The sequence below is a fragment of the Diceros bicornis genome, chromosome X (genome assembly GCF_020826845.1).
Source record: "Diceros bicornis minor isolate mBicDic1 chromosome X, mDicBic1.mat.cur, whole genome shotgun sequence".
In the NCBI taxonomy this organism is placed as follows: Eukaryota; Metazoa; Chordata; class Mammalia; order Perissodactyla; family Rhinocerotidae; genus Diceros; species Diceros bicornis.
In genome coordinates, this window is record NC_080781.1 from 108,814,555 (window position 1) to 108,842,259 (window position 27,705).

Consider the following 27,705-nt stretch of genomic DNA (forward strand, 5'->3'; position numbering starts at 1 on the left):
TGAAAGTATCTAAGGCAAAAAACACATCTTATTCACCTTTGATGAAGAGCATCCAGGATGTTCTTCTGTACTCTGTACTCAATAAAAATTGATTGGCTTGAACATGGAATATAATGTTTCTTAAGTTTCCTATTCTTCAGTCATCTGTGAATTGCCTTCATCTGTCATATCTCAGTACTATCTTCATTATTTACTATTTTCTTTAAATCAACCCTTTAAATTTACATTTACCTTGAAAGGAAAACTTTATACTTATTATTGCAAATGGAGAACTGCTATAACTTACCATAATGAGAAGGCAATTACAAAAAAGATACAAAACTCCTAAAACAAGAAATGCTTGTACACAACCTAACATCAGCCTACTTCTCACACAATGCCACACTTACCACACTCTGTGGTAGAGTTTTTTTATTTTAAGTGAAATTCTCATAACACAAAATTAACAATTTTAAATTGAAAAATTCAGTGGCATCTAGTGCATTCCAAATGTTGGGTAACAACTACCTCTATCCTGTCCCAAAATATTTTCATCACCTCAAAATAAAAACCCATATCCATTAAGCAGTTGCTCCTTATTCTCCCCTCCCCACAATCACTGGTAACGACCAATATGCATTCTGTCTCTATGGATTTACAGGCATACCGCAGAGATATGGCGGGTTCAGTTCCAGATCACCACGATCAAGCAAACATCGCAATAAAGCGAGTCACATGAAGTTTTTGGTTTCCCAGTGCATATAAAAGTTATGTTTACACTATACTGTAGTCTCTTAGGTGTGCAATAGCATTATGTCTAACAAAACAATGTGCATACTTTAATTAAAAATACTTTATTGCTAAAAAGCACTAACCATCATCTGAGCCTTCAGCGAGTCGTAATCTTTTTGCTGGTGGAGGGTCTTGCCTCAGTGTTGATGGCTGTTGACTGATCAGGGTGGTGGTTGCTGACAGCTGGGGTGGCTGTGGCAATTTCCTAAAATAAGACAACAATGAAGTTTGCTGCATCGATTGACTCTTCCTTTCACTAAGGATTTCTCTGTAGCATGCGATGCCATTTGACAGCATTTTACTTACAGAACTTCTTTCAAAATTGGAGTCAATTATCTCAAACCCTGCCACTGCTTTATCAGCTAAGTTTATGTAATACTCTAAACCCTTTGTTGTCATTTCAACAATCTTCACAGCATCTTCACCAGGAGTAGATTCCATCTCAAGAAACCACTTTCTTTGCTCATCCATAAGAAGCAACTTCTCACCCGTTCAAGTTTTAGCATGAGATGGCAGCAATTCAGTCATGTCTTCAGGCTCCACTTCTAGTACTAGTTCTCTTGCTATTTCTACCACATCTGCAGTTACTTCCTTCACTGAAGTCTTGAGCCCCTCAAAGTCATCCATGAGGGTTCAAATCGACTTCTTCCAAACTCCTATTAATGTTGATATTTTGACCTCTTCCTGTGAATCATGAATGTTCTTAATGTCATCTAGAATGATGAATCCTTTCCAGAAGGTTTTCAAAAACATTTACTTTGAGGGGCCGGCCCCAGGGCATAGTGGTTGGGATCGCACGCACCGCTTCAGCTGCCCGGGGTTCATGGGTTCGGATCCTGGGCACGGACCTGCACACCACTTGTCAAGCCATGCTGTGGAGGTATCCTGCATGAGGAACGGAGGAAGACTGGCACAGATGTTAGCTCAGGGACAATCTTCCTCACCAAAACAGAAAACAAAAAAAAAAAATTTACTTTGCCCAGATCCATAAGAGCAATCACTCTCTATAGTAGTTATATATAGCCTTACAAAATGTATTTCTTCAATAATAAGACTTGAAAGTAGAAATTATTCCTTGATCCATGGGCTGCAGAATGGATGCTGTGTTAGCAGGCATGAAAACAACATTCATCTTATTGTACATCTCCATCAGAGCTCTTGGGTGACCAAGTGCATTGTCAATGAGCAGTAATATTTGGAAAGGAATCTTTTTTTCTCAATAGTATGTCTTAATAGTGGGCTTAAAATATTCAATAAACCATGCTGTAAACAGATGCACTGTCATCCAGGCTTTGTTGTTCCCTTTATAGAGCACAAGTAGAATAGATTTAGCATAATTCTTAAGGGCGCTAGGATTTTTGGAATGGCAAACAAGCATTGCCTTCAACTTTATTTATTTATTTGTTTGTTTGTTTGTTTGTTTGTTTGAGGAAGATTGACCCTGAGCTAACATCTGTTGCCAATCTTCCTTTTTGTCATTTTTCTCCCCAAAACCCCCAATACACAGTTGTATATCCTAGTTGTAAGTCCTGCTACTTCCTTTATGTGGGACGCCACTTCAGCATGGCTTGATTAGTGCTGAGTAGGTCCACGCCCAGGATATGAACTGGCGAACCCTGGGCCGATGAAGCGGAACGCACGAACTTAACCACTGCACCACCGGCCTGGCCCCTTGGCTTCAACTTAAAGTCACCAGCTGCATTAGCCCCTAACAAGAGTCAGTCTGTCCTTTCAAGCTTTGAAGCCAGGCACTGACTTCTCCAGCTATGAAAGTCCTCGATGGCATCTTCTTCCAATAGAAGCCTTTTTTGTCTACATTGAAAATCTGTTGTTTAGTATGTAGCCAGCTTCATTAATTATCTTAGCTACATCTTCTGGATAACTTGCTGCAGCTTCTATATCAGCACCTGCTCCTTCACCTTGCCCTTTTATGTTATGGAGACGGCTTCTTTCCTTAAACCTCCTAAACCAACTTCTGGTAGCTTTAAATTTCTCTTCTGCAGCTTCCTCGCCTCTCTCAGCCTTCACAGAGTTGAAGAGAGTTAGGGCCTTGCTCTGGATTAGGCTTTGGCTTAAGGGAATGTTGTGGCTGGTTTGATCTTCTATCCAGACCACTAAAACTTTCTCCATACCAGCAATAAGGCTGTTGCTTTCTTGTCATTCGTGTGTTCACTGGAGCAGCACTTTTAATTTCCTTCAAGAACTTTTCCTTTGCATTCACAACTTGGCTAACTGGTGCAAGAGGCCTAGCTTTCAGCCTGTCTTGGCTTTCGACATGGCTTCTTCACAAAGGCTAATCATTTCTAGCTTTTGATTTAAAGTGAGAGACGTGTGACTCTTCCTTTCACTTGAACACTTAGAGGCCATTGTAGGGCTATTAATTGGCCTAATTTCAATATTGTTGTGTCTCAGGCAATAGGGAGGCCTGAGGAGAGAGAGAAAAATGGGGGAATAGCTGGTCAGTGGAGCAGTCAGAACCCACACAACATTTATCGATTAAGTACGCCGTCTGTTATGGGTGCAGTTGGTGGCACCCCAAAATAATTACAATAGTAGCATCAAAGATCACTGATCACCATAACAAATATAATAATAGTGAAAAAGGTTGAAATATTACGAGAATTACTAAAATGTGACACAGAAACACGAAGTGTGCAAATGCTGTTGGAAAAATAGTACGGATAGACTTGCTCGTACAGGGTTGCCACACACCTACAGTTTGTAAAAAACGCAGTATCTGCAAAGTGCAATAAAGGGAGGTGCCATAAAATGAGGTATGCCTGTACCTATTTTGATATTTCACATAAATGGAACCATACACTATGTGATTGTTTGTGTCAAGCTTCTTTCACTGAGCTTAATGTTCTGGGGGTTCATCCACATGTATAGTGTTATCAGTGTTATCAGTACTTCATTCCTGTTTATGACTAAATATAACATTGCATGTATATACACTACAATTTGTTTATCCATTCATCCATCAATGGACATCTGAGATGTTTCCACCATTTGGCTCTTGTGAATAGTGCTGCTGTGAACATGCAAATACATCTATTTGTTTGACTACCTGTTTTTCAATTCTTTTGGGTATATACCTAGGAGTGGAATTTCTGGGTCATATGGTAACTTTATGTTTAACTTTTTGAGGAACTTCTGGGGTAGATTTTGTACAGCACTTTTTGTGTTTCAAAATAACACATGGGACGGTACGATTTCATACCAGATTGTGTGTCTCCAAACATATGACATGTAAGGAAACAGGTTCATTCTCGTTATGTTTATGAAAATACAAATTTCAAATAATTTTCATCATATTTGTGTGGTAGTGTTTTTTGTTGCAGTTGGTCTTTTTACATGAGTAGCAGATGTTTCAGGTAATTACTAAGTTAGGTCTCCATATCCAAAGATACATGACTGATTTCATCAAAATCATGCCTCAGTATTAGCATTTCCATCAGTCTGGCACCTTCACATTTTAAAAATTCCATTTATCCACTGATCCATGTTAGTTCAACAACAAAACAGAAAAAGACACACGACAAAAAATAGAGCACAGGCCTGATTCTAATTCACAATTACAAATACTACGAATACTTTGTATATTTAAAAATTACCCTTTTCTGGATGTCAAGTTTTGCTCTACCCCTGAAAAGACTGCAGCCGTGCATTCTCGGGCATGCCTGTGCATTGCACCAGTAACTCAATCGGTCAGGATGAGGTGTTATTACCTGCTCTAGTCTTGACTTCAGCAATAATATCCATGAAATCACAAGTGTGATACACCAGGATTTTTTTTTTCCTAATAAGCATTAAAACAAATAAACTATTCAAATTGAAAGTGTAAGTCTATGTACTGCCAGTAGTCTGCACACCACCAGGAGCATGCACACCAAGCTTCAAAAAAACACGGATCTTAAAGGAGCTATTTTTTAAAGCGGTACGTGCTATCCTCACATATTTTGTTGGCCAAACAAACAAGAAGTTTCCATCTTTTCTGCAAACTGACAAAGAAAAAGTGCACAACTCATCACAAAAGGATTCAAAACTGAAGAAGGGGTTTCTAATAAATCTGAAGATTTAGACCTCTTGACTTCCTAAGAGAAAGGTGAAGCATCTTTGGTGGGCATTTCACCTAATTCAAGATGTGAAGACAAGTGCTTTCCAAAGGACCCACAGTCACTTGCACTTTGCAACATCTTCCACTGGGAGATGCACTCATCCTGTGATTTGACAGAACACTTTGTATTCAAAGAGCACCCACCCCTGATTTAAATAGTATGCTACATTTCTTCAAGTAGTCAACCATATCATCCCCTAGAATGTACTACGCCCACTGACACACTATCTACTGGCAAACAAGAGAGAATAATTTTTAAACAAACCATTTCTCTTTTTCAATATAGAGATTATCATAGAGAATCTTTCTATCTACTCTTGTTCTAAGGTAAAAGCATTTAACCAATTTTTTCAAATGCAGGTATCCATGGATATATGCAAAAATACAATATACCCGAAAAGCTGCATAAAAAGTAAAATCTTCTATCTTGAAGACTTTCACTGCCACTTACCACTCACACATAACTGGAGGGGGGTTTCAATTAAAAAACCATACAAATGAACAAAAATCTGTCCTTAAGCCAAATGTTTTGAAAACAAGTCTAAGACATAATAAAATAATTTAAGAGTATAAGAATAAATGTAAAGATTAATATGATAATACATGTAAAGTGCCTAGCACAAAGCCCATTTGTGTCACAGGAATTTAACAAATGGCAGCTTAGATCCTTCAAGATCAGGTGGCTCTCCTTGGAACTAAACCACAAATCCTCAGGCCACAATTAAATTACAATTGTCAGGGCTCCCATAACCTTATTTGTTCACCTATTTTAGCACCCAGCACATTCTGCCTCATCTAATAATTATATGTATTTATGTATCTTTTTTATTAGGTCGTAAGTACCCCTGAAGGCTCCTTAAAGCTTTTAAAATAAAATGTAACTTAAAAATCAAACACATGGAAAACTATTTAATAAACGCAAGTAATATCACCTTACTTTTACATGATGCCTTAATAATTTCAAAGCACTTTCATGTCCTTGATGTCATTAATTTATGATCTTTTATCATCTCCGCCTCACCAAGAAGGAAAATGAGACCCAGGGAGGTCAAGCGATAGCTTGTTAAAGGTAAAGCTGGGATTAGAAATGGAGTTTACAAAGGCAAATAGGGAGAGAGGGGGAGGAGAAGAGTAACAACTAACCGGGAAGGTGGGGGACATGGAGAGAGAGAAGGAGAGACAAAGACACAGGGACACAGAGACTCCACGGGAAGAATATTTCAACTTTATGATATTTTAAGACATTTCCCTAAAGGATATTTGAAATGTGTTGTCTTAATTTTTCCAACTAGAAGCACGATGGTATCATCTCTTAAGAATCGGCCCAGCCCCATGGCCGAGTAGTTAAAGTTCCCTGCGTTCCACTTCAGCAGCCCGGGTTCACGGGTTCGGATCCTAGGCATGGACCTTCTCCACTCACCAGCCATGCTGTGGAGATGTCCTAAAATAGAGGAAGATTGGCACAGATGTTAGCTCAGTGCTAATCTTCCTCAAGCAAAAAAAGAGGAAGACTGGCAACGGATGTTAGCTCAGGGTGAATCTTCCTCAGCAAAAAAAAAACACGAGAATCGCCTTGCAAGTGATGCACAGTGGCTCCTAGGGACCTTTACCTGGTTGTATCTGTCTAGGCCTAATCAGGAGAGAGAAACCAAACAGTAATTTGAACTCGGAGAATTTCACACAAGGAATTATTAACTATGACAGGGGATTGGAATAACAGGGAATTGGAGTGATGAGCAATTGGCTAGTAATAAGTAAAGAGAACTCTAAAAAATTCAAGAATCGCGGGAACAACTACTATCCACAGGGCTGAGACAGAGCACCCAAGGAAGAGATCCCTCCCCTAGGGCTGAGATACAGTGTCTAGAAGCCCAAGGAAGTGCCTCCCACCCAGGCCGAGATCCAGACCTTAGGTGGAGAGGGCACAGCTGTGGCTCACTGAAGGGCAGAGAAGATGCTGTGGACTCATCTTCTGGAATTTGCCAGAAACCCATCCTGCGGTACTTTCTGAAATCCCCGTTTTAGAACATGCCCAAAATGCACTCTCTGGAAAGTGTCTCACCAGAAGCACTCTGTTACAACACTGTCTAAGGGCCATCAGGAAAAGCTCCTGACCATTAGATGAAGAAGCTGACCACTAGAAAAGATGCGCAAGATGCAGGAACAGTCTACTGAGCAAGCCACCCAGGAACCAGGAAGCAAAACCCTCTTCTCCTGGTATGCCTTTCCAGCACTCTCTACAAACAAAACTTTAATGCTAGGTGGTAAAGGAAACAAATATTTAAAGGGTTCAGGTCCATGTTCACAAACAGGCAAAATGGGTAAATATGACGCTGAGGGGCAATAAATCAATAACTAGCACATTGGTTAACAGAGAAATACTGTTTGTAAGCAAGCAAGAGCCAAATTATAGCACAGTTAGATACAATACTTGTTTTACCAAGTCCACGTTCTGCACAAATTTGCTAGGATAAGAATTACGAAGCTGTGTTGCTTTGATTCTATTACTTCATACAATATAAAAGATATGTAGATGTATACCAACCCATATCCATTTATGAGGTTATAATTAGGTAAACTTGCCTTCACAAAATTTTGAAGGCAAAGACTATTAGACTTCTTACTTAGATAATATATCCTGCTAGGATGCTGGAGAAGAGAACCTTAAAAGACCACGCAGAATAAAGAGGTCAAATTACCTCTCCATCTGGAAGCAAGATTGGACAATGATGTACAATGAATGTGTAGTATGAAGGGCAATATATTGTAGCTATGGAATTATTCCTCAAAATAACAATTTTACACGTTAAAGTAGTCTTTATTGTCAAAGTGTTTTCATAGCTGCTAACTCATTTTAAACTTGTGAGACAGAAATTGTTAGCCCCATTTGATGGATAGGAACATAAACCACAAATGCCAAAAATTGATCAGTTGACCTGAGTTCACATAGCTAATTGCCCTTGCCCTTCCTCAACACAGACCTACCTCTAGGGTCTAAAGTTATTTATTTGGCCAAACAAATGCATCCAAGAGGATCTTTCAGGCTAGGACCAATCACTATCAGCAAATCCTAAACTATCACCAGGAATTGTGGGTACGTTTCTGCTGCAACCTTCTCTTTTGCTCCAATCTCCTAAAACTGCTACAAGATGAACTTAATTTCAATTTACTTTGATTAAAAGTATATTGGAGGCGGGCCGGCCCCGTGGCTTAGCGGTTAAGTGCGCACGCTCCGCTGCTGGCGGCCCGGGTTCGGATCCCGGGCGCACACCGACACACCGCTTCTCCGGCCATGCTGAGGCCGCGTCCCACATACAGCAACTAGAAGGATGTGCAGCTATGACATACAACTATCTACCGGGGCTTTGGGGGGAAAATAAGTAAATAAATAAAATCTTTAAAAAAAAAAAAGTAGATTGGGGGAATCTTGCACCATTTCAAAGACAACATTATCATTGGCTAGGGATGAGTATAAAAGCTAAGTTATACTCACTTCAGTAACTCGCAAAGGAGTGTTTTCCCATGCTTTTGGGTTTTGTGGACCAGTGAAATTTCAAAAACATCTTGGGGTCCTACAAAGGGTAGCCAACTTTATTTTGCAAAGTAAGAATATTTTAAATGGCAACTATAAATCCATGACCCTTTATCCACAATTTCAAAATCAAAACAATTGGAAATCAAATGGCTTTTTTTTTTCTGTCTGTAACTCATTTGGCAGCAAAATCTGAACTGACCTGAACTCATTTGGCAGTAAAGCCTGACCTGAATGAACGTGAGGCTATCCACAGGCCTTTGCTATCTCACTTAGTATAAATATTCCTACATTTCACTGCAGAAATATTACTGTAACTGATTATGGGGTGTCAACTAAGCCTCTGTTGGGGCTATTATGTAATATAGGATACACGCACTTTATTATCTGTCTAAAATCCAAAAAGAATCTAAATTCTAAAATATATCTTGCCCTAAAGCTTTCAGATAATAAGGGTACACAACCCCTTATCACCATCATTTAATTAAAGAAAGGGCAAAAAGACATTTTAACAACCAAAAAGTAAAAGACAATCTCAGAATAAAGGATGGTTCTTTATACTCAATAGATTTACCCTTCTGGAAGAAAAACCACTAAATTATTGCTTTTCTTATTTTACTTCAGACCTGTGACAATACCCATAACAAACCAGCTTCCATGTGCTAATTGGCATCTGGGGACCACTGTCATTGGAAGACATTGTACTCAGATAGGTCCATACTCAAATGATCATCTTTGGAATCTTTGGCAGTCTGGGGCAGGACTGTCATTCTAAAACAGGAACAAGTTAAGCCATTCTATGACTCCTATAGGCCATAGACAAATGATATTTATGCAGCAAAAGAGCCAGTGGTCACATGGAATCCATCCAACAACAGAATTTTTCAATGTTTTTTCCCCTTAAACTGCCTTCAGTGAACAGATCAGAAGGTGCTTGCATCTCTGATCCAAATCTAACTGGAAACGTTCTTTGCTTTTTGAAGAACTAATACAACTGAATGAACATGTATATATAAGAATAAATCTAGAAAATCTAAAGATGTATCTTTTTTTTTCACATTTTATTTTAGTTACTTGTGTGTGTGTGTGTGAGGAAGATCAGCCCTGAGCTAACATCCATGCCAATCCTCCTCTTTTTGCTGAAGACGACAGGCTCTGAGCTAACATCTATCGCCAATCCTCCTCCTTTTTTTCTTCCCCAAAGCCACAGCAGATAGTTGTATGTCATAGTTGCACATCCTTCTAGTTGCTGTATGTGGGACGCGGCCTCAGCATGGCCGGAGAAGCAGTGCGTGGGTGCGTGCCCGGGATCCGAACCCGGGCCGCCAGTAGCGGAGCGCACGCACTTAACCGCTAAGCCACGGGGCCGGCCCCTAAAGATGTATCTTGATTTTTAGAACACAGGGCAAGCTAGGAGGAAAACTCACCAGTACACCATCTTGTGGCATAAGAATCTTATGTCTTTTCAGAATGCTTATTTCTAAGCACTGGCTATTCTCTGAATAGTTTGATGTGTTAACAAAGCTGGACTATTTGGACACATCAAATTCTATCCTGGTAGATGCCATTGAATCAGCTGTCCTACAGTTTCAGAGAGATCATTTACTCTCTCCTACAAGGGCCACAATCTGCATCTATAGACAGGACAATAAATTATTCAGTTCATCAGCATTTAATAAGTCACTGGGTTAGTTGCAAGGAATGAATGGCTAGACAGGAACACGTCATTTTCCTGACGGACTTCATAGTCTAATCGGGAGAGACTATTAAAAAAGTAATTATTATGCAATGTGCCTTTAACTGATACGATAGACGTGCAATCAAACGCTGTGGACTTGAATATCATGTAATTCTGTTGGGGACAGGAAGCAGAGTTCACAGATCTAGCAAAAGCAAAGGCACAGAGGGTCTCAACAAACCTTGAGAGGCCTTAATCACAGAAAAGACTATTTCATTTTCTCTTGCACATTGCCTCTTTACATTCATCCTCATACGTATTTCAAATTATAAATAACCCTACACTGTAAATTAGGGGTAAGGAAATCCAACAAAGATCTAATTTCTTTGATGAGAACAAATCTGATGCTCATGAAATATCAAATACTTTTTTTAACCTTCATACTTTGGTGTGCCTGGTTGGTGCTCTGAGCACATGCTTAATGTACCTATTGGATAATTCGACACTATCACAGAAGTACAAAGAATGTGGCATATTTGGGGAAGGACAAATAATGCGGTACAGCAACAGCATAGGGTAGCAAAATGAGGAGTGGCAGAAAGTGGGGTGAGAAGGGTAGTTTGGAAACCCAGTATGAAGGGTTTTCTATACTATGCTAAGGAAATCGGACTTTTTGAACTCATGTCCCAAACCTTAAATAACCAGGAAGAGGGTACTGTGCAATATATTTTAAAATTATCTCCATTCAAAAATTATTATTATGAGAAAAAAGCAGTGATTCTACAAATTATACCATAATTATCTGGAAAATCATCTTACTCCCAACCGCCTCATTTTCTGACAGCTTATTTCTATATTATCATTAAGTAAGAATCAAATCAGCAATAATAATAAACCAGTAAGCTAATTAATATTAATCTGAAGTACTCAAGTTGACAAGCAAAAATACCATAAAATATAATGAAGAAAACATAGTGGATGTTGACTGTATTAAAAAATTATTTCTAAGAATAACAACAACAAAAAGTATGTGATATAACTAAACATCCAACAGAAGGGGAATAATCATTGAAAAGCATGTTTGTGAGGAAAAGAGTGACAATAACTTAATAGTCAAAATATAGAGAAAGTTTATTCCCTTCCCCTTCCTGAACAGTTTAGTCTGAAAGCCATTAGTGGGGCCAAGCAAAGTAGGCATCCTCTGGTGAGGGCAGGGGAGGGAGGCTATGGTGGAGGCCCTTTATGAGGCTTCAGAGGATGAGGAAAGTGCCACCGCAGGAAGGCAACATCAATGGTAGCCGGGCATGGTGAGTTGAACCCCAAACAAACGAGGAGGGTATTCATACAGGGGACAGCAGCCACAGCCAGGCAGGGATTGGAGGCCAACATTTGGGGAGGGAAAAGGCAAGAGGGGATCAACAGGGTACTAGCTACACACAGGGGCATTGGTCAAATAATGGGAGACACGTTTCTTAATGTTAGAGATTGAGAGGCGAAAACATGGAAAGCGAGAAAACTAGAATGAGTTCTATGGTGTTGGATCATAATTTGAGATATTGGTGGGAACTCACGGTTTTCAATATATAATGATATTGAAATATAGATGTAAATGTGTATATGTATATATGTGGTGTGTATATACACTCAGAGAGATGTATTTCCTAGCTCTGTCCACTGAAGGGGCCTGGGAGCAGCAATACCCCAGCAGCAATGAACACACACAGCACACAGATTTTGGTTCTAGACACTATTTTTCACTAAAAGGAATCAGGATGACTGACTCCAGGGCTAAGACAGAGAAAATACAAGATGAACTGGAATGTAAGGAAGTATGTGGAAAGTGAAAGATGAACGCAAAATGTAAGGAAGAATGAAGGAGACATGTCAAAAAGACACAGAAACCAACTTAAATGGGCTCCTACTGGTCAAATCTGGGACTTATTTGGCATCAAAATTAATAACGGATTATAACTCTTTGCATAAAATAGGAATCTATGGCTCCATACCGATACAAATAAATAAATGAAATATTAAAAATTTGATGAGGAACAAGATGTTTATAGAGTCTCACTGTACTCCCAACTTCCCACCTAGAAATACTATTAATTAGAAAGGGGAGAAAAAGTAATTTCACTGTGGAGAAGTCTGACAGACACTATCTTAATCAAGTTAACATCATCAATATGGGATAAATTAAAATCATGTGTCACCTGATAGGATGCAACGAGACCACAACACGATTTCCGTGCAATTCCTGCTGAAGATGGAAAACCTGAATATAATCATGACAAACCATTGAGACTAACCCAAACAGAAGAACATTCTACAAAATAACTGGCCTGAAGTTTTCAAAAGTGTCAAGGTCATGAAAGTCAAGGAAAGACTGAGGAAGTGTTCCAGATGGAAGAAAACTGAAGCGACATTACAATTAAATGTAATGTATGATTCTGAACTGGAACTTTTCGTTATCAAGAACACTGGGGATAATTGGAAAAATCTGAATGGGCTTTGATTAGAATGTACTAATATATTAATGTTAATTTCCTGATTTTGATGGTTGAATTAAGGTCATACAGGAGAATGTTCTCATTTATAGGAATTATACACTGAAGAATTTGGGGCTGATAGGCATTGTGTCAGCAAGTTACTCCAAAATGGTTCAAGAAAAAGAAAAGTTCTGTGTACTAATCTTGCCGTTTTTCTGTAAATTTGAGATTGTTTCAAAACAAAAGGTATTATACATAGGAAAATGCTAATAAAATTTTGGTACATGCATATAACAAAATAATTCTTATAATGAATTTGTAAATGACAACATTTACAAGAGGAAATAACATTTGAATGCTTATTATGTTCCAGACAGTGTTTAAAGCATTTCATAAGGATATTACATAGAGTGATGCCACACATTTTATATGAAGATAGAGCAAAATATTAACTGAGTGGTTGGAATATAAATGATATAAATTTTCTTTTTTCATAAAAGTACTTTCAAAGTTTTAAAACTAATGACCATATGTTATTTTTGCAATACAATTTATTTTAAAATTTACCCTTCAGAATAGTATGTTAACAATGCATTATTATTAGGGAAAAACATGATATCAAATTACTTAAAAGGAAGGAAAAAAATGAATGAAATATACCTAAATGTTAAAGAGTAGTTAAATCTAATGATGGCACTAGAATTTACTTTTTATTTATACTTTTCTGTATATTCTAAATTTTATACTATGAACTTGGATTAATTTTATAATAAAACTTAATTTTTTCATTAGGTGATTATTAAGAAGATTATTAACAATATGGAAAGTATTAATGGCATCACCTTGTATAAGAAAAACGAAATACAAAATTGTACATACATTATGATGGCCATGTAAAATATACGCATGGAAAAACAATTGAAAAGAAGTATACCAACACAATAACTGGTTTACCTTAGACAAGGTGGAATAATGCGTGATTTATTTTCTGTTCTGCATTTTCCAAAATTCCTATAATTTTCATATACATATTATATGTATACATACGTATTTCATCTATAATGGGTGGAAATTCTCTTAATAAGGGAAAGTAAATGAGGGGTATTGGAATAAGAATTTGTGACAGATGTTCTAGAAAATAACTTTTAAAATTGAAAAAGAGCCATTATCTTAACACCCTCAGAAGGAAAACACACAGCATGGTAGACTTGACATGGATATTGTGTGAGGTGAGCAGAACAATGGCCCCCCAAAAGATGTCCACTTCCTAATCCCTGAGACCTGTGAATATGTTACTTTACATGGCAAAAGAGACTTTGCAGATGAGATTAAATCAAGGGTTATGAGATGGGGAGATTATTCTGGGTTATTCACATAGGCTCAATGCAATAATAAGGGTCCTTAAAATTGGAAGAAGGAAAGCAAAAGAGATCCAAGTGATGAGATTTGAGAAGAACTCAACCCACTGTTGCTGGCTTTGAAGATGGAGGAAGAGAACTAAGAGCAAAGGAACGCAGGCAGCCTCTGGAAGCTGGGAAAGGCAAGGCAAGGGATTCTCCTTTAGAGTCTCCAGAAAGGAACACAGCCCCGCCTATATCCTGACTTTAGTCCACTCACCTTCAAAACTGTAAGATAATAAATCTGCGTTGTTTTAAGCAATGAGTTTGTGGTTATTTGTTCCAGAGGCAAGAGGAAACTAATACATGAGGCTGTAGATAGCTGGAAAGAAGTTGTCTGTTTTAGGGGAAACGAAATAACTGAGGCAGGAGAATGAGTTGGAATCTAATTAACAATACTGTTAACAGCAAGAGCTGTGTCTGCACATAGATGTGTCATTAAGTATATGTTTAAGACCAAATAATACACTAGCATAGCACTCATAGAAAAGTTTAGGACACAGACTGCACTGGGTTTCCATTCTATTTTTATCCATCTCCCTACTCCCCACTGATTATTAGATTAATACTTATTCCCTTATTATAATTAATATAAGTATCAATTCCTTATTAATACTTATCCAACCCACAGAAAAGAAACTACTTAAACTATTTAGCGAAGAGAAAAAAGTATTTTACTCATAAAAATAATGATAAAGGCTATACCTATTTAACTATAAATATTAAATTTATCAAATGCACTATATAATACTGGAAATCTGAAGGAATATATTTAATTGTAGAAACTTCTTTTTTGCTTAAATATGCAAAATGCAAGTTTCTGAGGTAAAAACGACACTTTATGTCAGAAAACTCATGTCTTGGCTCTTTCCCTTGCTATGTGAACTTGGAGAAATTCTCTCAACTTTGCATATAAGATTCCCTGTCTTTTTGCATTTAAGAGGGTTGAACGCTATCTCTTCGATCGTTTTCTAATTCAAAAGAAATTTACTCTGTTATTTGTAGAGCCACAACTATTCTTAGCAAAACAAATAGCCTTAAATCTGTTTTCAACTCCTTTCAATCAACTTGAATTGACTCAGGGGGTACCTTCCAGGGAGAACAAAGCAAATCAAGCATGTCATCTCATTAATTTTCGAGACAGGAGAAAGTATTTCTGTTCAGGGAAAAAAAGGAGAAAGAAAAAGAAAGAAACTGGTAGCAGATTAAATAAATTTCCACTGTTATGTTGGCAGAACCAGGTCCCAAAAACAGGGTTTTTCAAACTCCAAACTCATTACTGCATTCTGCCTTTTCAACAGAAGGGTCAATCAGGTAAATAAACTACCCCTAAGAGGAATGGGTAGGAGGATGGGATCAAAAGCTAACATTTATGTACTTTCCCCTGTCACAAGGTCAAAGGATAAATGTAACATGGAGGGACAGACTGTAGGGTCTGGAGATCAAATAGCTATCCTGTCCCTAGAGGTCTTATTGGTTTTAGTGCTGCCTCAGGGAACCTAGAGAGAAAAGTGTGTTCTAGGTGGCCTCCCAGTGACTCGGAACAGCCACCCAAGCTTGAGAAGGCAAAAGTGGGAGCTAAGCCAAGCCTGACAGACCTGCCAACTCTGAACAATGGCTGATCGCAGACGAGTTCAGACAGAGTTACACAACAGTATTTTCAATAATGTGCCAAGGAAAAATAGATGACACTGTCTATATCTAGGCACGGCTCCTGTCAAAAACAACATCAAGTTTAATTTGAATTCATTCTGCTGCCTCTATTATTTTGTTTCCCGGAAAACAGATTGCTAAAATCACCAGAGGATTTCTTTCTAGCTATCTATACCCTGTATCTATGTCAGATATGCCATGCTATGCTGATACAGAAAAATATCCTAGCCTTCAGGAAAATTCATTTCATAGCATACCATGGAGAAGGAGATCCTCAGGAAGGGAAGAGGGCACATCTCCTTTCCCTCGATGGCAGATGAAGGGCTTGGCTCTCACAGGAGACCCACAGTAGGGCTGTCCAGGGGACACAAAGCTTTAAACTGCCATTGCTAAACCCGAAAGGCAGGCACAGAAACTGTAATCTAATGAAAGAGTAGAGCTTCCAGGAAAAAGAAAAGGTATTACTTTTTTTCTGTTCATCTTAATCTCAAATGAAGCAAGGGTAGAAAGAAAAGTGTTGGGAAATAGGGAGTCGAAATATCACACAGCACTGATAACCAAAAAGACAAAGGAAACCTTTGTTCTCTGCTTGGCTACTTTTTAAAAGCATCCACATTAATTAAGGATCTGAATTATTGCATGGTTCCATATTCCTTGTCACATGTAACCCAAAACAGAACTTGACCCAACTGTGGTTCAGGAAGCTTTGGAAATTTTGCATCGTCTTTTTTTTTTTTTTTTTGTGAGGAAGATTAGCCCTGAGCTAACATCTGTCACCAATCCTCCTCTTTTTGCTGAGGAAGACTGGCCCTGGGCTAAGATCCGTGCCCATCTTCCTCTACTTTATATGGGACGCCGCCACAGCATGGCCTGACAAGCTGTGCATCGGTGCATGCCCGGGATCTGAACCCCAGGCTGCCACAGCGGAGCGTGAGCACTTAACCACTATGCCACCAGGCGGCCCCTACATCATCTTTTTAACACTCTCCATGTAACTGTATTTGTTGGAAAGATGAAAAGGGAAAAAAAAATGAAAGATTAGAAAAAGAGAGAAGTGAAAACTTCTTAAAGAAAAACTTACTTTTATCAACTTCCAGGCTCCCAATTCATTTATAGCACTTAATCTGTCAGTTAAAATGTATGCACACCCAAAACACAGTAGACTTGGTTTGGCCTTAGGGTCAACACCATGGGTAGTAGATAAGAAGCCCTACACAAAATTTAAGAGTCATTCCTGGGGCCGGCCCGGTGGCGCAAGCAGTTAAGTGCACGTGCTCCGCTGCAGCGGACTGGGGTTCACCGGTTCGGATCCCAGGCGCACATCCACGCACTGCTTGGCAAGCCACGCTGTGGCGGTGTCCCATATAAAGTGGAGGAAGATGGGCATGGATGTTAGCCCAGGGCTAGTCTTCCTCAGCAAAAAAAAGAGGAGGATTGGCAGATGTTAGCTCAGGGCTGATCTCCTCACAAAAAAAAAAAAAAAAAAAGAGTCATTCCTTTTTATTTGCTGCCTGCTTTCTCTAAAAGATCATCAAAGAATTGTTTAATCATTAACTACCTATCAAGAATTAGTTTGGAGCCAGCCTTGATGGCCTAGTGGTTAAAGTTTGGCACGCTCCACTTTGGCAGCCTGGGTTCGTTTCCCTGGCACGGATCTACACCACCCATCTGTCAGTTGCCATGCTGTGGCAGTGGCTCACATAGAAGAACTAGAAGGAGTTACAACTAGGATATACAACCATGTACTGGGGCTTTGGGGAGGAAAAAAAAAAAAGAGAGAGGAAGATTGGCAACAGATGTTAGCTCAAGGCGAATCCTTCCCAGCAAAAAAAAAAATAAGAAGAAGAAGAATTAGTTCGTCAGAGATTAAGGAACCAGTTAACGGAAATCCTTTTATGGAATGGGACACAGGCAGGTGACAGAGGACAGCCAAAATCCCCATCCTCAGGGAGCTCACAACACCGGAAGGAGACAGACCGTCATATGGTTAAATGCTCAGATGCTGGAACTGAACTTCCTGGGTTTGAACCCTGCATCCATGCTTATTAGCTGCGTGACCTTGGACAACTTAAACTCTTTGTGCCTCATTTCCTCGTTTGTAAAGTGGGAATAATGATAGTGCCTACTTCATGGAGTATTATGAGAATAAGATAAATTAATAAATACATATATATAATTTGAACCTGGCACAAAGTAAATGTTATTTAAGCGTTAGCTATTACAACGACTACAGACATACCTCATTTTATTGTGCTTCCTTTTATTGCACTTCGCAGATACTGTGTTTTTTACAAACTGAAGGTTTCTGGCAACCCTGCATTGAGAAGTCTGTAGGCACTATTTTTCCAAAAGCATTTGCTCACTTCACGTCTGTGTGTCACATTTTGGTAATTCTCTCACTATTTCAAATTTTTTCACTATTATTTTGTTATGGTGATCTGTGATCAGTGATCTTTGATGTTACTATTGTAACTGATTTGGGGTGCCACCAACCGTGCCCATAAGAGACAGTGAACTTAATCGATAAATGTGGTGTGTGTTCTGACTGCTCCACCGACCGGCCGTTCCCATCTCTCTCCCTCTCCTTGGGCCACCCTATCACCTGAGACACAACAATATGGAAATTAGGCCAATTAATAACCCTACAGTGGCCTCTAAGTGGTCGAGTGAAAGGAAGAGTCGCACGTCTCTCACTTGAAATCAAAAGCTAGAAATGATGAAGCTTAGTGAGGAAGGCATGACAAAAGCCAAGACAGGCAGAAAGCTAGATCTCCTGGGCCAAACAGTCTCCCAAGTTGTGAGTGCAAGATGAAAGTTCTTGAAGGAAATTAAAAGTGCTACTCCAGTGAATACACGAATAATAAGAAAGCAAAACAGCCTTATTGCTGATATGGAGAAAGTTTTGGTGGTCTGGATAGAAGATCAAATCAGCCACAATATTCCTTTAAGCCAAAGCCTAATCCAGAGCAAGGCCCTAACTCTCTTCAATTCTGTGAAGGCTGAGAGAGGTGAGGAAGCTGCAGAAGAAAAGTCTGAAGCTAGCAGAGGTTGGTTCATGAGGTTTAAGGAAAGAAGCCATCTCCATAACACAAAAGCGCAAGATGAAGCAGCAAGTGCTAATGTAGAAGCTGCAGCAAGTTATCCAGAAGATCTAGCTAAGATAATTAATGAAGTGGCTACACTAAACAAGAAATTTGCAATGTAGACAAAATAGCCTTCCAATGGAAGAAGATGCCATCTAGGACTTTCACAGCTACAGAGGAGAAGTCAATGCCTGGCTTCAAAGCTTGAAAGGACAGACTGACTCTTGTTAGGGGCTAATGCAGCTGGTGACTTTAAGTTGAAGGCAATGCTCAGTTGCCATTGCAAAAATCCTAGGGCCTCTAAGAATTATGTTAAGGCTACTCTGCCTGTGCTCTATAAATGGAACAACAAAGCTTGGATGACAGTGCATCTGTTTACAACATGACTTACTAAATATTTTAAGCCCACTGTTGAGACCTACTGTTCAAAAAGAAAGACTCCTGTAAAAATATTACTGTTCAGGGGCTGGCCTGGTGGTGCAGCAGTTAACTGTGCCTGCTGCACTTCGTCAGCCTGGAGTTTGCAGGTTCGGATCCCGGGTGCGCACCAATGCACAGCTAGTCAAGCCATGCTGTCACGGCATCCCATATAAAGTAGAGGAAGATGGGCACGGATATTAGCCCAGGGCCAGTCTTCCTCAGCAAAAAGAGGAGGATTGGCAACAGATGTTAGCTCAGGGCTAATCTTGCTCACACAAAAAAAATATATATATATACATATATATATTACTGTTCCTTAACAATGCACCTGGTCACCCAAGAGCTCTGACGGAGATGTGCAACAAAATTAATGTCGTTTTCATGCCTGCTAACACAACATCCATTCTGCAGCCCATGGATCAAGGAGTAATTTCTACTTTCAAGTCTTATTATTTAAGAAATACATTTTGGAGCCAGCCCTGGAGGTCTAGTGGTTAAGATCTGGCGCTCTCACCATCGCCCCCAGGGTTCGTTTCCCGGTCATGGAACCACACCACCCATCTGTCAGTTGTCATACTGTGGCAGCAGCTCACATAGAGAACTAAAACTAACAACTAGGATATACAACCATGTAAAGAAGCTTTAAAAAAAAAAAAGAAATACGTTTTGCAAGGCTATATATAGCTGCCATAGATAGTGATTCCTCTGATGGATCTGGGCAAAGTCAAATGGAAACCTTCTGGAAAGGATTCACCGTTGTAGAAGCCATTAAGAACATTCGTGATTCATGGGAAGAGGTCAAAATATCAACAATAACAGGAGTTTGGAAGAAGTCGATTTGAACTCTCATGGATGACTTTGAGGGGCTCAAGACTTCAGTGGAGGAAGTAACTACAGATGTGGTGGAAACAGCAAGACAACTAGAATTAGAAGTGGAGCCTGAAGACATGACTGAATTGCTGCGATCTCATGATAAAACTTGAACGGGTGAGGAGTTGCTTCTTATGGATGAGCAAAGAAAGTGGTTTCTTGAGATGGAATCTACTCCTGGTGAAGATGCTGTGAAGAGTGTTGAAATGACAACAAAGGATTTAGAGTATTACATAAACTTAGCTGATAAAGCAGTGGCAGGGCTTGAGATAATTGACTCCAATTTTGAAAGAACTTCTATTGTTAAGTAAAATGCTATCAACCAGCATCGCATGCTACAGAGAAATCCTTAGTGAAAGGAAGAATCAACGGATGCGGCAAACTTCATTGTTACCTTATTTTAAGAAATCGCCACAGCCACCCCAACCTTCAGCAACCACCACCCTGATCAGTCAGCAGCCGTCAACATCAAGGCAAGACCCTCCACCAGCAAAAAGATTTCATCTTGCTGAAGGCTCAGATGATGGTTAGCATTTTTTTAGCAATAAAGTACTTTTAATTAAAGTATGCACATAGTTTTTTTTAGACAATGCTATTGCACACCTAAGAGACTACAGTATAGTGTAAACATAACTTTTACTGGGAAACCAAAAACTTCATGTGATTCGCTTTATTGCAATAATCGCTTTATTATAGTGGTCTGGAACTGAACCCGCAATCTCTCTGAGATATGCCTGTATTGCCAATACAACTATTACTACTATTGGGACTTCAACCACCACCACTACCACCATAGAAATAAAAGTCGACACCATGGGATCCACTATTAAGGAACGCCAAATTCTGCTTGGAAGAGGTAGGGCGTACACGTCAGTGAAAGTTTCGTAGAGGAGTTAATACCTGTGCTGGGTCTTGAAGGATAAACACGAGCTGGTTAGGCCAAGAATCAGAGAGAAGGCACACCAGAAAGAGGGATGGAAATATGAGGGAACATGTCATCTTCCAACATTGAGGGAGGCTGCTCTAGGCAGGAGATGAGGCTGGTGAGGCAGAAAGAAGCCACATGGAGGGCCTTGCCACACTGCAAGCCACTGACAAAATCTAAAAAAGGAAATAATATGAACATATTTACATTCCAAAAAGATCATTACGGCTGCAACAGGAGGAATGGACTAGAGGGGGAGAAGGAGGCAGAGGAGGGCTAAGACCAGAGGACAAAATCCAGTTCAGAAGGATATTATAATGATATAGGTGACAAATTATGTAGGCCTGAAATAAGATGGTGGTAATAAGAATAAAGCAGCAAGAGGTGCGGATTGGAGAAATAATTAAGAAGGAGAAATAGGACTTGGTGACACTGAATATGGGGGATAAGAAAGAAAGAAGAATCTAGGATGATGCCCAAGCTTCTGACTCAGGCAACTGAGTGAATGGTGGTATTGTTAAACGAGGCCAAGACTACAGATACGGAGGCAGGTGCTGGGGACTGAGATTAGACGGGTTTGGACACATCATGTTTACAATAGTAGGGAATGTTCATGTTGAATAAACGCTTATATTTATGACTTTCAAAATAGTAACAGTGCTTTCAGAGCAGTAGGATTATACTTTTCCATATTTTTCCAAATACTCCACAGTGAACATACATTATACAGTAGGGAAAGGAAAACTGTAAGATAAATACATGAATGTCCAATTTTAAATAATGAATAGTTAGTAGCCTCTGATCCTACCTCCCCCAACTTCCCACTAAATACCATATAGACAAAAAGAGTGAGGAAAACCAGTGCCCACACGGAAACTGATACCTGGAAAGGTGCTGTTCCCTTCTACTGTATGCCCACTTCTGATCAACGCCACTGCCAATACTTCTTCTCTTGTGTTTGTGTCAAGTCAGAAATGATAACTCTTGGAACATATTAGGAAGCCTGTGTGCCAAGCTCTGGAAACATGGTGTATTCATTTCTTATTTTTGCTGTGATAAATTACCACAAACTTAGTAGCCTTAAAGTACACAAATTGACTATCTTACAGTTTTGGAGGTCAGAAGTCTAGAATCAAGGTATTGACAAGTCTTCGAGGGAGAATTGGTTTCTTTGTCTTTTCCAGCTTCTAGAGGCCACCAGCATTCTATGGGTCCGGCACCATCTACACCTTCCAAGAGCATTGCTCCAACTCCTTCTTCCATCATCACATCTTTTTCTGACTCTGAATCCTCTTGCATCACTTTTATGAGGACTCTTGTGATTACCTTGGGCTCTCCAGGGTAATTTCCCCATCTCAAGGTCCTTAGCTTGATCATATCTGCAAAGTCCTTTTTGCCATGTACAGAATCAGTCACTGGTTCTGGGGATTAGGATGTGCATGTCCTTGGGGGGCCATTCTGTCTACCACAGGTAGTATTTGCCAGATTTCTTCACTGTAAAGATACTATTCTTTCCTTTCCATGCTCTTTTCTTTGGAAGCGAATCATTTAGTGCACACTCAAGGGAGGAGACAGATGAAGTTCTATCTCTTGGAGGGGAAAATATATATATACAAACACACACACACACACACACACATACACACAAAGTTTGGAATTATTTTGTAAGGAAGATTTGTCTCTTCTCCCCCATTTACTTATTTTTTCAGGCATTTATTTCTATCAGTATTGACTCCTGGGTAAAAGTCTGAGAAAGAGGTTGGATTAGTACCCAAGAGCACATAGAGAGGGGCAAAGGTTAATTCATTCATTCATCAAATATTTACTGAGCACTTACGCACCAGACATGGTTGTGGGTGCTAAGATTAAAACAATCAACAAGACAGACAAGATCCCTGCCCTCCTAGAGCTTGTATTTTAGTGAAAGAAGGAAAATATCTACTAGTAATAGAAATGAGTCTTATGCAGAGAGTTAAATTAGGGTGGTGTGACACTAAACAGGTGGCCATTTTAGACTGGGTGGTCAAAGAAAACCTCTCAAGAGAGGACATTTAAATGGAGACCTGAATAACAAGAAGAGCCAGCCGCACAGAGATCATGGGGAAGAAGGTTTCAGACAAAGAGAATGGCCAGTACAAGACCATTTGGGGAATCTTTCTTCCTTTGAGAATAAACAAACAGAAAAACAACAAGCATGGGGCCAATGAAAATGTATTGAAAAACAAGGAAAAGATTTGTCATCATAAAGACTCAGAGAAAAAGCAGAACTCTGCAAATGCTGCCATATAGGAGCCAGAAAACAACGTTGAAAGCCTTTGGCACATTCAAGAGAATAAGAAAACACAGCCTCAATAAAGCAGGAAGAGGAAGCCAAATAAGATAACAAGATCAGATGAGGAAAGCTATAAATTATATTGGTCCACTGCAAGGAAACTAAACTAGAGTTAACAACCAAAATGTACACCAGAAGGAGTAAAGAGAGGATCTGACATTGTATAAAACAAATTCATTAAATAGAAGGAAATAAAGATAAATATTAAAGCAAGGGAGAAAATATGACATGGAAGATCCTATAACTTAAGTTGAAGTGGATTCAACCTAAATATTTAATATTAAGAAATAATTTGTACCATGGAAGAGTTTATACTCTGCAGCTATTATGTCTAGTACAAGTTTTTACTGACGTGAAAATGCCTATGATATAACTAAGAAAAACAGCAGGATACAGACATGATATACAGTATAATAAAACAGTAAGTGTTTCCATTTACTGAGCATTTACCATGTGCCAGGAACCTGACTAGCTTATATTTTATTTTATCCTCAGAACAATTCCATACAGTGATATTATTTTATTTTACATGAGGAAACAGACTCAGAGAGGTTAAGACACTTTCCAAAGTTCACACAGCTAGTCAGTAGCAGAGCTTGATTTGAACCTGTATTTGGCAGACTTCAAAGCCTCTGCTCTTAACTGCAACACTATAACCAGATGAAGTTCAATAATTACAACCTCAGTTACATGTGAAAATGCACTGCAAGACTAGAGGGAAAATGCATCAAGAAGTTAACAGAGATTACCTTAGGTGATTATTTTCCCTGATTATATATAATTTTCTATTTTTTAACTGTTCTATAGTAAATATGTATCACTTGTAGAGTCAAAACAAACTGGTGGAGAGAGGGAATAACAAACATTTTAATCTGGGACTCATAAAAAAGATTTAGACTCAAGATATAAATGTTAAGGTCTTCAGCATATGTAGTAGTCCCCCCTTATCTGCAGGGGATACATTCCAAGACCCCCAGTGGATGCCTGAAACCTGAGATACTACCGAACCCTATATACACTATATTTACTCCTATACATACATACCTACGACAAAGTTTAATTTATAAATTAGGCACAGTAATACCACGACAGTTGATCTGATAACCTAGATGGTTACTAAGTGACTAATGGGCGGGTAGATATACAGCATGGATATGCTGGACAAAGGGATGATTCACGTCCCAAGTAGGACGGAGTGGGACACCACAGGATGGCGCGAGATTTCATCACGCTACTCAGAAGGGCTCACAACTTAAAAATTATAAATTGTTTATTTCTGGAATATTCCATTTAATATTTTGGGACCGTGGTTGACCACGGACACCTGAAACTACAGACAAGGGAGGACTACTGTACTTTGGGATTGAAGTAACGGCTGTAGATCAGACTGCCCAGAAAGAACGTAGAGTATATACAGAATTATGTATAAAAACATGCAACTCTTCAGTGAGAGGAACAGATATGCTGATAAACTGCACATGCACCTACTGCAACATATTATGACAATAATAATGCGTCACCAAAACTTACGGAATTCCTGAACCAAAATAAAAGTCTATTGTATAAAATATAACTAGCCTCAGAAACTCGTGCATTACTCTCTTGCATTATAATCCTTATAGGCATCTTCTAGTCTAAGATTTCACCCTATTATAATCATTGCCTTGCTTACTTCCGCAAAGATAAAACTGGATCATCACAAGTTTTTAATCCTTAAAAAGCATAGAAAAATATCTTCACTGAACTTTATAAAGCTAAATTATGAAAACAGTAATAAAAGCACGTATCTTCAATCGTTGATCATCCTCGAAGTTAATGTGTTTATTTATCACCTACTATATGCTTAAGCTTAAAGATATAATTCCAGGCTTTTAAAACTAAAAGGAAGGCTGGGGTTTTCCAATCCTTAAATTTGACAGATGAAGACAGTGCTTGACAAATAGTAAAAGCTCAATATTTTTAAATATCAAACGACCTGATTCAAAGCCCTGTGTTCCCCTGACACCAACACTATTAAGAAGTGATTATATATTACATCAGTAAAAAAGTCTGAGCTTATTCCTGGAATCTCTACTAAATTTCAATAGTCTGAATTACAATTTTAATGATTGTTACCTCATATTCAACTACTTAACTATAAGTAAGAGTTGACTGTGGAAAACAAAACTACCCTAAACAATCTAACCAAATAAAATCATCAGCAACAAATAATTGTTGATAAATGTTGTAACCTCTACAAGTATTAAGTGAATACCTACTATGCACAAAATCCTTCGTTATATATGATATGATATGAACATACATTAGAAACAGTCACTCTCTGAAAGAGCTCCCTTAATGATGTTGTAAGCAAAGACATGCTCAAATTACTTCAGTGTAGAACCACACCTGATAAACTTCTTTGCAGGAGCAAAACAGTTCAGAGGCAAAAGAGACCCTTTGGATCATCTGCTTGGATTGATCAGGGAAGGCTAGGTAGGGCATGGAATTTGATCTGGGTCTTGAAGAACGTGTAGGATTTCAATAGTCAGAGACAGGAAAGGGCAATCTAGGCAACATTATCAGATTAGCAATTTTAAGAGATCACTTTGACCAGAGTGTGAAGAATCTAGTTGAACATCAAATATTGTCAAATTTATCCCTAAATATTTCACAACTGCATCCCCTCCCCTCTTCTTCATTCCCACTGCCATCACCTGTGTTCAGACTCTCCTCATTTCATATTTTGACTTAATTTGACTACTACAATAGCCACCTAACTGGCAGGGAACGATGCATTCATTATCTATCATTCACTGCTATATCCCTAACACCTTGCACAGTAAGCGGTGCATAATGTTTGTTAAAGCAACAAAATTCGATTACACAGTGTTTAGCAACCTTTTTCCTGTATTGCAAATACCAGACAATATTTTATACCATGTCTTATTTATCAAAGAGTACTTTTAGAAAACTGGAACACTGTCACAGCTTTTACACATCATTGCAGGAACCATTATCAGAGCTAGGAACCCCATCAGAAAACACCACCACCACAACACCAAACGGGTGACTCTTAACCACAATGTGTCCTCCCAGACATACCATACTGTGTGCATGAGGATGATGCTCAGATCCAGATGCTGTCTGCAGCAAAGCAAGCCACACATATGAATCACTAGAATAAAACTTCAAATAGGGTAAAATACACGATGACTGGTAGATTGCAAGACTAAAAACATGTAAGACTAATAAGAGGTTAATGCTCTTCTGCATGGCTGCCCCCACCCTTCATTCTTTATATTTCTAGCTACTTTATTAGTTTTTGAAAGCAATTTTCTCCAATATATGTTTTTTATCTGACCCCACACTCACCACCACCAAAAATATAAGCTCAATGAGAACAAAGATTCATCACTTTTCATTATTTTTTGGCACATAAAAATGTTTAGCACGTAGCAATTACAAAATAAATGTGTGTTGAATTAGAACAAATGATTAAGATTTTTTGACTAGCAGTTACTACATGCCAGACATTGTCTTAAGCAATGGGGATACAATTCTTTCACACATTCCTTATCTTATTGAATAATCACTTTGTCAAAATGTTAAATAGTGAATAAATTCATGTAAAATCTATATAACAATTTGGGAAGGGTTTATCTCTTCCCAAAATTTAGTCTTTTAATTCAAAACCGTGGTATGTCTCTCCATTTTTTAAATATTTCCTTTCCTGTCTCTAGGTTAAATTTTTAAATTTTCTTCATATAGGACATTTTTGTTGGGGTTATTACTAAATATTTATGTTTTATGGGTTTTGGAAATGGATTGTTTTCCATTGTATCTTCCAAATGGCTATTCCTGATATAGATAAAAGGTACTGGTTTTTAATTTTTATCTTATATCCAACAACTTTTTAGAACTCATTAAAATTCTATCAACTAAGAAGTTGTTTTATAAGTCTTAGCTTTTGTAGGTATATGAGCCTATCTTCTAAAACTTGATCATTTTTTGTCTCCTCCTTTACATTAACTATACCTCTTTATTGGCACTGGCCAGAATGTATAGACATATATTAAATAATGGTGATTGTGGGCATCTTTGCTTTGTTGCTGCATAAGGAACAACTCTTACATTTTACCATTAAGTATGATGCTGGATTGTTGGTTTAAGAGAAATAAGTATTTTTCTTGTTACTAGGGCAAGTTTCTATCACTAACTTTTTCACCCTGAACTAACATCTGTTGCCAATCTTCCTCTTTTTTTTGCTGAGGAAGATTCGCCCTGAGCTAACATCTGTGTCAGTCTCCCTCTATTTGGCATGTGGTTTGCTGCCACAGCATGGCCACCGACGAGTGGTGTAGGTCCACGCCCGGGAACTGAACCCAGGCCACAGAAGCACAGTGTGTCAAACTTAACCACTAGGTCACGGGGCCGCCCTCTATCACTAACTTGTTTATTC

The 27,705-nt window shown here is 38.7% G+C and overlaps 1 protein-coding gene across 13 annotated transcripts in view; it reads right to left on the bottom strand.

Annotated features, from left to right (window-relative positions):
- KLHL13 (kelch like family member 13) overlaps window positions 1–27,705 on the bottom strand; it is a 176,361-nt gene that overhangs the window by 76,539 nt on the left and 72,117 nt on the right. For 2 of the 13 annotated variants that reach the window (XM_058536576.1, XM_058536575.1), the window contains exon 1: window positions 855–2,150. The exons of 10 other annotated variants lie outside the window; for them this stretch is intronic. The gene's annotated coding sequence lies outside the window, so the exon portion shown is untranslated. Of the gene's footprint in view, window positions 1–854; window positions 2,152–27,705 lie in introns of those variants that run through there. One more of the 13 variants, XM_058536572.1, reaches the window with a different exon arrangement.